This window comes from Tupaia chinensis, unplaced genomic scaffold (genome assembly GCF_000334495.1).
Source record: "Tupaia chinensis unplaced genomic scaffold, TupChi_1.0 Scaffold000452_1, whole genome shotgun sequence".
In the NCBI taxonomy this organism is placed as follows: domain Eukaryota; kingdom Metazoa; phylum Chordata; class Mammalia; order Scandentia; family Tupaiidae; genus Tupaia; species Tupaia belangeri.
Window position 1 is genome coordinate 1,896,595 of NW_006159959.1, and position 13,703 is coordinate 1,910,297.

At 35.9% G+C, this 13,703-nt stretch overlaps 1 pseudogene; it reads right to left on the reverse strand.

The window, feature by feature from the left end:
* Positions 1 to 6,231: 6,231 nt before the first annotated feature.
* Positions 6,232 to 7,937, reverse strand: LOC102494407 (T-complex protein 1 subunit zeta-like; annotated as a pseudogene).
* Between the last annotated feature and the right edge of the window lie 5,766 nt (positions 7,938 to 13,703).

Below are 13,703 nucleotides of genomic sequence, written 5' to 3' on the forward strand. Positions count from 1 at the left end.
AGAATGGAGGAGAAGGGATTGCAGCGTGACCATCCCCTCTGGGGGGTGATTTCTCGCTTTCTGTCTGTATGTCTCTCTCTGTCTGTCTGGCGAGCGCATACACCCTATAGAGAAAACCTCTCAAAAAAAAAAAAAAGAAACAGTGTAAGATAACATTAATGTCATTTTAGTTTTCCTTCTTTTTCTTCTAATATGTCAGAAGACATGTCTTTAGCTGGGGATGAAGGGTATGTGAGAACACACCCTCCGTGGGGCGTGTTCACTTAGCAATTCCTTCTCCTGAAAGGAAAAATAAAAGACATCCAGCGTGTTCTTCAAGCCACCAGGTCTGAGGCTTAATACAGGCAGTCAGCCCTGCAGGATACAGCCACCTTCACCAGCATGCCCACCAGCTGGCCCCATAATTCCTTCAATTTTCTACTGTGTTTTGACTAGGAGAAAACTTTTTCATTAGCCCAGACTCATTTTTTTTTTTAAAGTCATTTATTTAGGAATGATTCAAAAAAATAAGGGCTGCTTCAGTTATTACTTGGCTACTCATTTATCTATAGTTTAACTAAGGTGAATCTGTTATGCAGGAGATATATAATCAGGTCTCAGCCAGTTGTAAAAATATTAGAAAACTGAGGAGACCTGTTTATATTTGTTGTAGTAGAAAAAAAAAAAAAAAAAAAAAAAAGGCTAGACAGCGGCACAGAGGGCCCAGTGGTAAAACCAAAGCTCTGTAAGGGAATCCTACATGAGAAGTTTCCTTGTTCAAGATCTCTTAAGGACACTGTGCAAGTGTGTGCCCATGAACCAGTGCTAGTTGAAGCCTGGGTTGAACCCTGGGACCCTTTCTGGGATTCTCTTTCTACTCATGTCTCTCTCATTCTTGGAAGAAATGAGTAAATAAACATAAAACTTAAAATGAGCCATTTCTCATTATGCAGTACAGTTGCATATCTACATTGCTGAGCAACTAAACTCCCCCAATTTTTCATCTTATAAAACTGAACATTTTAAAGGGTAATTTTCTTCTTGAGGAAAGAAAGAAAGGCAAAGAGAGGAACGTTAAAATAACATATATGCTATTGATTTGTTTTGCACGTGGGTCACTGAGAGACAAAACCCTCTATAGCATTGAATAACAACATCATAAGCTCCAAAGAAAATTCATCCATTTGTTTGAAGAGCCAGTCAATTCCCAGGATAACCATATTTTGTTATAAAGTTTTCTCTATGCTTCCCTGCTACTGCCTTTTCTGTAATGAAACATTTCCTTTCGAACATCTAAATTTTGTCACATATAAGTATTAACATTCTGTATCTCATATATATATTTCACCAAAAACAATACAGATTGATCCTATTTATAAGTCATGTGACTCTGCTACTGCAATGCCTAATTTAAATGGAAATACTGCATTTTTTGGTGGAAAGACATATTACAGTAGGCATAGATAGCAGTTAGATCAGAAAAAAATACTAAAGTGAAATATTTAAACTTACATAGACCTTGTTTTATGTGTAGAATTTTCCTAGTTCTTATTTGAGAAAAAAACAGTTTTTGTTCTCTTTCTAACGTACTACCATTTTTATTTGCAATTTAAAAACAATACCAACAACTGGGAAATTGATTGAGGACATAGGAAAGTTTAAAACATACACCTTGTTAAAAAATTTTGTATTCATAGCCTACAACTTTTAATTTTATTTATTTGCTAAAAAACAATCAAATAACTTTATCCTCAAGACAAATAGCAAACAACAGTAAGTGTGTGTATACTGTCAAGGGAAACTATGGAGGAATAACTTCAAAGTGCTAGACAAAGCAAACCAGATTTCATCATATTTTAAAGATATTGTAAATGACATATACCAAAGTTCATTGATTTTAGATAAAGAAAACACATAGTAATTTCAGCTTTTTAAAAGCTGTTCGAATTTTATGGTCTACTATATATCTTGGTGTCCAAATCTTTTTTCTTTGAATTTAAGTCTGAAAACTCAGGAAAAAAAAAAAAAGAACAGGAAGGCAAACCATTACACAATTAGCATTTCTCTCAAAGGCATGTCATTCTGATTCAAACACAATTTATCCCTATTCCTTAGCCCTCTTACATAACTCATCACATTGATCACAGTCATTAGCACTGATTTTAGGAAAGTTATTTTTATAACCTTTGCCTTTATTTTCTCCAAGACAAGATTTTATGTATTTTTAGAAGCATTTATGTAAGTAGCATATTGCTTATCTTGTATTGGTTTGACTTGAAATATTTTGTCCATTTTGTACACTTCTATTTTTGTAAGGAAGGCATTCATGAACTGTACTTTAAATTAATACTATTAACTGTTTACACAAACTGCAATACACAAATCCTAGGCAGCATGCTAAGAGCTTGATGCCCCAGAAGTATGTCCACTATTAAAATCTATATAGCTATATTATTAGATATTAACACAATATTACTCTAATGAAGTTATGTGGATTATCTCAGAAAACTGAAAAAGAAAGATACTCTAATTTTTGCTGAATCATATAAAATACCAGACTTTCTCTTTTCAAATACATTTTTTTTTTGGCCTGTTAGGGGACATTTCTCCATGGTTGAGAGTATTTTGCTACTCTTTGAGATTGCACTTCAAAGTAGGAGAAATGCAGAAGAATGAGTACAAGCATAGTTTTGAGGGTTGGAGTGACTGCAGTTAGAGTCTAGGCTATGCCACTGAATATTTTGGGTTTATATTACTTGACAGTTTTTAACCTCATGTTCTTCATCTATTAAATAACATCAATGTGATTATTAGATGAACTGAAACTTATAAAACTATTAATTAATGATGCCAATAAACAGTAAATGAAATATTATTTATGATTTCTTAGAACACCTACTCTGCCATGATATTAACCCCCAAATTCACTTAAACTTATGACTTACGTAATAGAGGAAAAATATTAAACAATAAACCAATTTATAACTAGCCTTCATTTATCTTCTTTTGAATTAACACTAAAAGAGGTGGAGTACTATTTTCCATTTATGAATGTAGGTATAGATACAGGGGTTAATGTACTCAAACGGGATAATTCAGCTGTGGTATTTATTTGACTTTTGAGAGCAATATTAATTTATTTACCTCTACCTTTTTTTGGAGTTGCATGGTGCTGGGTGCCTTTTAGTTTCTTAATATAGTTTGAGTGTTGAACAAAAAAGTAGATAAAAAAACTGTTTAAATAAATGACTTCTGGCTTAGACATGGTGCATGTGGTAGAGCACTGCTGTATGGGAGGGCCCTAGGTTCAGATCCTGGGTTTACCTAACATGCTGGGCACACCCATTATCCTAATTGGCTAGAGGGGTGGAAGGAAGACTGCAGCAATGATAACACTGTTGGGGGTAGCTCTCTCTCAGAAAATAAATAAATGTAATTTTAAAAAAGAATAACTTTCAAGGGCTGGAGATGAGAGTGCAGCAATAAAACCTGATGCTCTCGAAGGCATCCCACAAGGAAGTTTCCAGGTTCATATCCGAAGATCTACCTGAGTACATTGGGAGCAGAGCATGTATGCCCATGGTACAGGGCTGGCTGAGGCTGGGGGCTGACTGGAACATCAAGATCTTATTGCGGGTGCTCTCTCTATCTCTCTCCTCCTCATATAAGAAATAAATAAACTTAAAAATGACTTCCCGATATCATCTTTACTAAAACCAGAAACAAAATGACATTTCCAAGCAGTAGTTGTAGAGTTAGACTGCCCAAATTCAAATCCAAGTTCTTCAACTTACTCATCCTGTGTTTCTAGCTGAATACTCACTGTTATGTTCATCAGCTTTTTCTCTGCAATAAATGACCCGGAAATCTCAATGGTTCACAAACACGAATCTTCATTTCATACATTGCAGATAGTGATGCCTCTTTGTTCAACCGGTATCAACTATACTGGACTCCAGAACTGGCTTTGTATGCAGGTCTGTTCCACACACATTTATTTCTAGAACTAAGTCTGTATACTGGAATCTGAGAGGACCACAAAAAAAATAAATAAATAAAATAAAGCTGCTTATAGTTTCTCTTATTTTCCACAAAGTGCTAGTTTAAAAAAAAAAAAAAATCAGCCCAAAGTCTGTAGGTATAGAAACATTCATAATCTCCTTATTCGGAGGTAATGAAAGGTCCCGGGTTGATGAGTGTGAATATCTACTTATATTATAAGGAAGAGGTTGAATGGTCTGTCTCCATCTCTGCTTTGTGATTTTTTTTCTTCCTGATTATGTAACAAAAATATGGAATTAATAGGATTATTACAAACTAAATAAGATATTATACTTTCAGTGTATAACAAAGTGATTAAGCGAACTAAATAAGATATTATACTTTCAGTGTATAGCAAAGTGATTATGCGAACTAAATAAGATATTATACTTTCAGTGTATAGAAAATTCCCATTAATGTTATACTTTATTGTTCAATAGCCTCAGTGTATCACGTTCTTTTCCAGTAGCTCATATCATGACTGACCAGAATCTAAAATTTGGGGCATGAAGTACACAGTCTCTGGCCTGACCCCTATGATCCCTGTTTTTGGACATGCATATCCTTGTGCAATTACTTTGTTTTATTGAGGCTTGTGCAATATACATGTTGAGAGGAGTCATGATCAAAAATAGATTGAAATTTCTTTGCCTACCTTACAAAAGAGGATATCCAAGTTTCTAGTAATATAACTGCAAAAAAATGCATATTTCATATTTAATCTTTACCAAATTCATTTATAAAGTTTTTCCACATAAATTCTGTCGTGGGGAAATAGTATTTAATTTAACATGCCCCAAAGGCACATGTTATAATAAATAGTATATAATATACTATGCATCATAACCACATCTGTTTTGCACATTTAGGAAAGCAAAATATTTTAAATCCCAAGAGTTTTAATAAGAAAGACCAAAATTGATAAAAGTATATTCACTAGCAATTGCTTCTATCCAGTCACATTGAACAAATTGCCCCTCATTCCACAATTACCTTTCTTGCACATTTTCTATGATTTATAGATTTTTTTAGTGAGTAACATAATCTTAGAATTCACTTTGTCTAAACTCACAGATAGATGATGATCTAACTTCAGCTTGAATATTAAAATATCCAAGATTCATTGTTAGGAATGGTTAGTTTTTATACTGGAACCCCACTTAAATTTGTTTTAGGATAAACTTTATAGACTGAAAATTAAAGCTTTCTTTACATTTTATACCATTGTAGAGGCATTTCTAAGTTAACTCTTCTTGTAGAAAATACTTATTTTGTAAAATAGGATATAATGATCACACTGTTCGAATGAGTAAAGTTTCTTTTTTTTTTAAGGTTTCAATTTAGTATTTATTGTACACACACTGTAGGCAACTGCTGAGCCCTCAAAATACCAGCTGGGTAACACACAATCACTTTCATGGACTGTAGAGATATTCCAACGGTATAAAACAATTTTGTGGAAACATGTAGGAGAGAACAGTAATTTGGGCAAAGGGAAAAATAAAACACTAAAGGGTTATGGATATTTTGCATAAGCAAAAGTTCAGAGGAATGAAAATATGGTCAACTTTAAAAATCTCACATTTCACCTCATAACCTTAGTAGCCCTAAGTCGTCATGCCTTCAGCCATCTTTTTACCCCTTCCTCCATTTCTATTTTTGTCAAGTGATACTTGTAGCTCCTTCAATTCCTTCTAGGGTAGTTCATCTGTCTTCCTATCCCCTACAAATGAGCTTTTCTGGGGGACCATTTTAGCTATTTCAAAAGCATGAAAGATCCAACAGATCCAGTAATTTTATTCATAGAAATTGATACCAAGGGCAATAGGGATTCCTTCAAAATTTTAAATTGTTACTCCTATTTGCATAAAAATTTTAAACATAATGCTTAGCAATTGAGAACTGTTGGTACTTTAAAGTAATTATAAAAAGGTATTAAACCATTAAAATTTGTGTTTTAAGGAATATTTTAATAACAAGGTAAATAACATGCTTATATAATATGTAATTTTATGTCACAGCGGCTACAGCAAACATCCTGTTCACTGGGTAAAAAGGAGTTTGGTTAATGTGTATACTTTAGTGCAATTCAAAAAATACTGTAATTATTCATTTCAGAACTCCAGCATTTGAATAGATACCAGTGTTCTTTTCTTTTATCATATAGGAAAGGAAAATTCCTTTGAACATCATTTGAAGCCTGCATGATTTTCCATCACTATACTCCTACAGATCACTCTGTAGAGTCTTCAAAATTCAAAAAATACTGGAAATCTTTAATTCGGCCTTCTGAAGAAGACATTCCAGCTTGCATGATCTCATCAACAAGGAGAATGTTGGCGCTCACAGTGCAAGAGTGAAGAAGCTGTTTCTTTACACAGTAGTTATCCCATAGGCCTACTTCAGCTGCTACCGCTGGCTCATCTGTGTTCAAATCTATGCCCACAAGTTAAACTGATCTCAATGTTCTGCTTGAATTTTAACTAATGTTTCCTGAAGATCAAAACCGGAATTCTGAGCAAGAACCCTAGGATTAATGAGTAATGCATCTGCAAATGATTGGACTCAAAGCTGGGCCCTGCCCTTTATAGTCGTTTGTATTTAATCAGGGCCTCTGCCATGGCCATTCCTACTGCACCAGCACCCGGAACCACATAACCATAGTCAATAGCATTTTTGGCAGCTCTTAAGCCATCTTTTATTTCATCTTTGATTTGAGTGAATGTGTGCTTGGTTGGTCCTTTGACCGATAATGTGATATAACGAGGATTGTTACATTTCTAAATAAAGGTGAACTTCTTTTCCAATGTGTACTCATACACAAGTCCTACATGTCCCAAGCAATCAGAATTTAAGTCATCAAAAGAATTTAGAGTTATCCCATCACAAGCAGGAGTCAGCCGCTCCATATTTCTCCTTTTAACTCTGTGCAAAGCTACGATGCCTTCTTTGGCAAGACCATCTAAGGAAAAGAAGTCAATTCCCTTTTGACTGATAACAAATCCTTTGTCTAAATCACCACAGACTTTCTTTTACAGTTCTTTTATCTTTTTTACTCTATTTCCAATTAATTTTCTTTTAGCTTTTACTAGTTTGTCTCTCTATTCTGCACTCTTATGTAAAAAATAAGCCAGAAGTCCTTTGTTCTTTCAAATTCTAATGTCACATTACATGTGAGGATGCACGCATCTTCTACTATTTTCTTCATGTTTCATGGTCCAAAACAAGCCCTCTGATTAAGTTTGTATCAGTTTCAGATTTACGTTTCATCTCCATGATCTCAACCAGGAAGAGGTCAATAGGTTCATCTTGTTTTTTTAATGGCCAAAATGGAGAAAATGGTTTCCACTACAGCCTCTGTTAAGACATCTGTAAGTTCAACATGAACTTTAATATGAAGAGATGTTCTGGTCACATCTTCAAGTGTTTCCCTTCCATTTCTCTGCTTACTTTGACTTGTTCCAGAAACTGAAGGGCCTTTTCCTTTTTGCAGCTTCAAATCCTTCGGTGATTATTCTGGGAGATAGATCTTCAGAAATGTAGAGATCCGCCTTTTGAGCAGCTCTCCAATGGTGAGGACATTGGAAGTAGTACTGTCACCAGTTATGTTATCCTGAGCTATTGCTACTTTTGCTGTTAAGGAGGCTGTTGGGTGTAAGTTTGAGTATTTAGAGGAGAAATGGCATAATGTGCGCAATTCAATTTCAAGTGATTCAGGGTCATTTCATGAAGCAGCACATTGCCATCTTTGGTTAGCTTGATGTCATCAGCACCAGAAACAAACATCTTCATGGTGTCCTTAGGACCCAAGTAGGTCCTCAGCATGTTTTGCAGCCCCCACACTGCAGTGATGTTGACCGTAGTACCTCCTGGGCTTGAATCACATCGGTCTTAGGGTTCAGGTCTTGGACCACCATAGCTGACCCAGCTGAGAAAGAGGAGGCAACCAAATGTGCAGAGTGCCAGAATAAGTAAAGTTTCTAACACATTAATTCTTGGTTTCGGTTTTTGAAGAAATTTTGTTCCCACATTCTTCATTAAAGTTTTGACAGAGCAAAAACAGCATCTCCCAGTTTCTCTTTCCCAAATGACTGACTTTTTATTTATTTATTTATTTATTTTTGGAGAGGTTTTTGCTGTAGGGTGTGTGTGCTTGCCAGAAAGACTAAGAGAGACAGAGAGACAGAAACAAGAAATCACCCCCCAGGAGAGGCGGCCATGACACAACCCCTTCTCCTCCATTCTCTTCTTCTTGGGATCTTGAGCACACATACATATGCACCTGGTGTGAGTTTAAGTCACTGGGTCCGGCACTCTAACCGAAGTCGACTACATGGGAGTCCAGCAACGTAGCCATTACTCCATCTGCTGGTCCCATGAATTACTTTTTTATACTCTCTTTTCAACTGTACCCTAACAGTGCTCTTTGTTCACATTAACTGTGAACTCATAATGAAATAAGTGCCTTTGTCAAGAAAGAAAAGATTAAAGCCTCTGGGCTTCTCCAAACCTTTTACATTCAGATTTTTCTGCATTTGAGTCAAAGAATAAGCTTTAAGAGAAAGAACAACTAGTGTACAGATCACCAATTTTTCCAGTATGGGGGGCAGGAGGTGAGGAAAACAATTATGTTGATTAAAAAAAAGAGTGGATATGGTACCAGCAGTTAGCAATGGTTATGTCGACTCTCACATAGTCAACTGCTATTTGTGTCCTGGACCCGGTGGCTTAAAACTCACGCCAAGCGCGTGTGCGTGTGTGCCCAAGATCCCAAGAGGAGAAGGGAGCAGCGTGGCCATCCCCCTGGGGAGTGATTTCTCGCTTTTTGTCTCTCTGTCTGGTGAGTGCTCGTGCCCTATAGCAAAAACCTCTTAAAAAAAGAGTGGATATTAATCTAAAAACACAGTATACTAGAAATATTTGACATCCATTAGATTATTATTCTTGTAGACTGATGAAACACTGTATATTAGTTTCTTGAGTTTCTATTTTTTCCCATTTCAGCTCCACCATCCAGTTTTATGCTTCAGGAAGATTATTTTATGTCAAGAATATATATACAAGCAGCTGCACCTCTGTCATTGAAGTATCATTTTTTGCTCTCCAGATGGTGTTTCTTGCATGCATGCAAACAACATGGACAATTCTTGGGGCTTCCTTGAGTTCCCACATGCATTGACTCGGTGTATGTATCTTTTCTCCTTATTAGGACATTTAAGCAGCCCAAAATCTCTCCAAATTATGATACCATATTCTTCACTTGTTTCTACCAAGCCTGAAGGAATCTCTTTTTTGCTATTGAAGAAAGACTTGTACTTTAGTCTTTCATCCAGAATGTCATTCTTCAGTCTTAGGCAGTCTTCTTATCTCATCAGGAAAGTTCTATCTTGGTCTTCAGTTTTTGATAATGAAGGTCAGAAAACCTTACAGACCGTGCTTTTTTTTTTTTTTCCTTCATTCTATTCGGATATCTCTATTCCACTCAGTAGGATGCAATTGATCACTTGCTTAAAATGTGTGAGTGAAGGGAAGGGAAGAGGGCTAAGAAAAATGGAATATTTAGTACAAAAATTGGCATTTACAAAAAAGCTTCAAAGTAATATCCAGAATACCAGCTGTTAAAATAGTTGATTATTACTTTTCTTTAAAATTTTTATTAAAATTTATCTAAGGGACCAGCAGATGGTGTAATGGTTACGTCACTGGACTCTCATGTAGTCCACCACAGTTCAAGTTCCCGACCCAGCAGCTTTAAACTCACGCCAAGTGTGTGTGGATGCCCAAGATCCCAAGAGGAAAATGAAGGAGAAGGGATTGCGTCATGGCGTTCTCCCCTCGGGGAAGATTTCTTGGTTTTAGTGGGATTGCGTCATGGCGCTCTCCCCTCGGGGAAGATTTCTTGGTTTTAGTCTCGCTGGCACGTGCATGTAACTTACAGCTAAAATCTCTCAAAAAAAATTTGAAATGTCTCTCTTGGTCTCTGGTGTACACCTCCTATTATTCCACTCAGTGTTCTGCGAATACCCCTGGTTAGAATATGTAACCTTATTTAAATTTCACTCATTGAATTCATGGCGCTCTCCCCTCGGGGAAGATTTCTTGGTTTTAGTCTCGCTGGCACGTGCATGTAACTTACAGCTAAAATCTCTCAAAAAAAATTTGAAATGTCTCTCTTGGTCTCTGGTGTACACCTCCTATTATTCCACTCAGTGTTCTGCGAATACCCCTGGTTAGAATATGTAACCTTATTTAAATTTCACTCATTGAATTGTCTCTTGCACATATTTTACTTTTTATTAGATTATATCTCACACTTCTTTTTTTTCCTTTTTTTTTTTTTTTCTGGAGAGGTCTTTTTATTGCTATAGGGTACGTGCGCTTGCCAGACAGACAGAGACAGAGAGACAGAAAGCGAGAAATCACCCCCCAGGGGGGATGGCCACGCCACAATCCCTTCTCCTCCATTCTCCTCTCGGGATCTTGGGCACGCACTCACACGCACCCAGCGTGAGTTTAAGCCACCGGGTCCGGGACTTGAACCGTGGTCAACTATGTGGGAGCCCAGCAACATAGCCATTACGCTAACTGCTGGTCTCTCACACTTCTTTTTCAAATCACTCATTTGAAAATGTTGACTATTATTCTTCCATTGGATTCAACTGGAAATTCCAATCTAGGTTGAAGTAAATTTTTTGTTTTATTTTGTTTTTAAAGGGTTTTCATACTATATTTTTTAAAGTTCCAAAATAAAAAAAGGATCAAATGACATATATCTAAAAAGTTTTTCTAGAGTCCCAGAATCCACTTGCCATAGAGGTCATTACCCTATCTTTTCTTTGCTCAACTTGGAGATCATTTTAGGATTATCAGAGATGACTCATGCTCTAGTTTTTAAAATCAAACTTATTCTGCCAAATCCAAGACCCTGAATTTATCTAAATTGAAGAAACATGCTTTTCCCACCCATCCACCAAAATATCTCCCATTCAGATCGACAACAGCTTTAATTGCTGATTCAACTCTCTCATGTTCTAAAAATATTTGTACTGCTTCATCATCAGGGCCCTAGGAACCTCAAATATCACATATTTTCAACTTTTCCTTATTTTTCACATTCTTTCTTGGTTTCAACTTCCAAGTCTTTAACTACCTCTCCTGTACCAACCATGTGTCTTAGTATGACCGACCACCTTAGTAGGGCCTTTATGTATTTCAGTTAATAGACTTCAATCCAACTTCTTGTATGCATTTTTCTGTGGCATGACCCACAATGATATGGCTGCCCCGCTTTCTGGAATTCTCCACTGACAATGGAATACTCAGTCCCTGCTCGTGTTTCCCAAGACCCTGGCCTTCCTGAAAGCTATATTTCTGCATGATGTTATGGGCTACTTTGCCTACTTTTTCTTTTCTTCTTTTCTCTTTTCTTTCTTTCTCTTTTTCTTTTTACTTCTTTTTCTTTCTTTCTTCTTTCTTTTCTTAGATTTATTATTTATTTATTTATTTATTTTGTTATAGGACACATGCCTTTGCTGCAGAGACAGAGAGGGAGAAATTGAGAAATCACCCCCACAGGGGGATGGTCACATCTCAATACCTTCTCCTCCACTCTCCTCTCCAGATTTTGGGCATGCATGCAAACATGCTCGGCATGATTTTGGGTCCCAGACCTGGCAGCTTGTAACTGTGCCAATTTTTAATGGCCATTTAAATCCTCTTTGGCTCCCAGACCTGGCAGCTTTTAACTGCCAATTTTTAATGGCCATTTAAATCCTCTTTCATCACCACTCTCAGAGATTATATAGCCTCATTTTTCACATTAGATTATGAAACTACAAAATCTCACTCATTTGAAAAATTCTATTAGAATTAATCAAATCATTTCCCTCTTTATAAAGACCAGTTTCTTCACTCATTCCTTTACTTTATTACTGTTTTTCTGTATACTTTGTAAATCAACTTCTGCTAAAGGATAAATTTCATAAAAATGCAAACATGGTATCCCTACCTATAAGTAAATAAGTACACAAAATATAGAAAGCAATCAACTCTTTTTTGACTCCACATTTCATTCCACCTATATTCCTATACCATTTTTTATTACAGCAAGAGTTCTTGGGAGATTTGTCTACCCTCACTTCTCTAACTCCGATCATTTCACTTCTTAATCCATTGCAATGACATTTATCATGAGTGTTCTCCCAAAGCTATACTCTCAAATATAGTCATCTCACTTCCAAATGTAAAGGTCAAAAGAGGTCCAAATTTGATAAACTCTTTCCAAGGTTCCCTAATCCTTTCTCTTCTTTATTTTTTTTCCCCCTAGAACTTAACACTATGTAGTGTGTCATAAATCTTGCATTTTTCATTTTTTTCTTGTTTCTTGTCTGTCTCCCTTCTCTAAAATTTAATCTCCAGACTTGCAGGAATGTTTGACCTTTTTCTTCCTGGCTGTTTCTCTGGTGCCTGTAGCATACCGTAGATTTTAGGTTTATATTTCTCTATGGAATGATTTAATAAATGGGCACTATTCTGTTTTCATATTACTGGCTTCTTAGATTTACTTATTATTATTGAAAGCATCCTCCTTTTTGGTTTCTAAGACAAAATACCATTTGATTTTTTCCCCCTAACTTGCTGAGATTTTTTAAATCCTATTTTAAGATTTAAAGCTATAACCTGGGTACTATTTCTTTCTGAATATTCTCCCCCTTAGTAATTTCACTGGTATCATAATTTTTAAAATAAACTAAATACTGATGATTTTAAATTTATATTATATTCCTATTCCATCCCTTTTCTTGGTTCTACAAACTCACGTATCTATCTTCCCATGTGACAACTCCACTTGGGGGCTTTTTAGTTGTCGCAAATTTAGAATCAACATAATAGAAATGTTGATGTTCTTCTTTTTTTTTTAAGAGAGATTTTTGCTATAGGACACTTGTATTCCCCAGAGAAACAGAGAAAGATAGAGAGACAGAAAGTGTGAAATACTCCTTTGAGGGATGACCATGCCACAATGACTTCTCCATTTTCCTTTCGGGGTTTGTCCGCAAGTCCTGTTGTTCTTCTTACTAATTTGTTTTCAGTTGAGCCGTCTTCATCACAGTAAATTATATCCCCATTTACTTGGTGGCAAAACCCAGAGCCCTTAGACTCCCTTGGGATTACTCATGTTCTGTCTAATCTACTGATTAATCAGCAGAAGCACATAGTTGATTTATGATTGTGAGCTTAAATGTTAAGCCCCTGTTTCTACACTGGATGTATTTTAAATATGTTCGTTTCTTAGCATCATTTGACTGATGTTAAGCTACATCACCTTTAATCCTGAATCACTGTAATTATTTTATCACTGTTTCTTTTCCCTATTTTGTTTCTCTGTACTCAGCAGCTAAAATATATTTTATAAACATAAAATAGATTATATGATCTCCATGTAGTTCTATGTTTAAATACTTTCTCACAGTACGTTGAAAAGAAATACAAATATTTTAGGAACACTTGCAAGGTCACCCTTGATCTGGTCCATGCACTCACTCTGGTTTGCGTCAGATACACTATTCTTTCAGCTATTCCCAAAAGAGAGGATTTATTTATTTATTTAATTGGCCTCAGTGAACTTCAACTTATTTTTCTAAATACCTTTAATCTTTTGCCCTCTCCTCTTTATGTGGCTG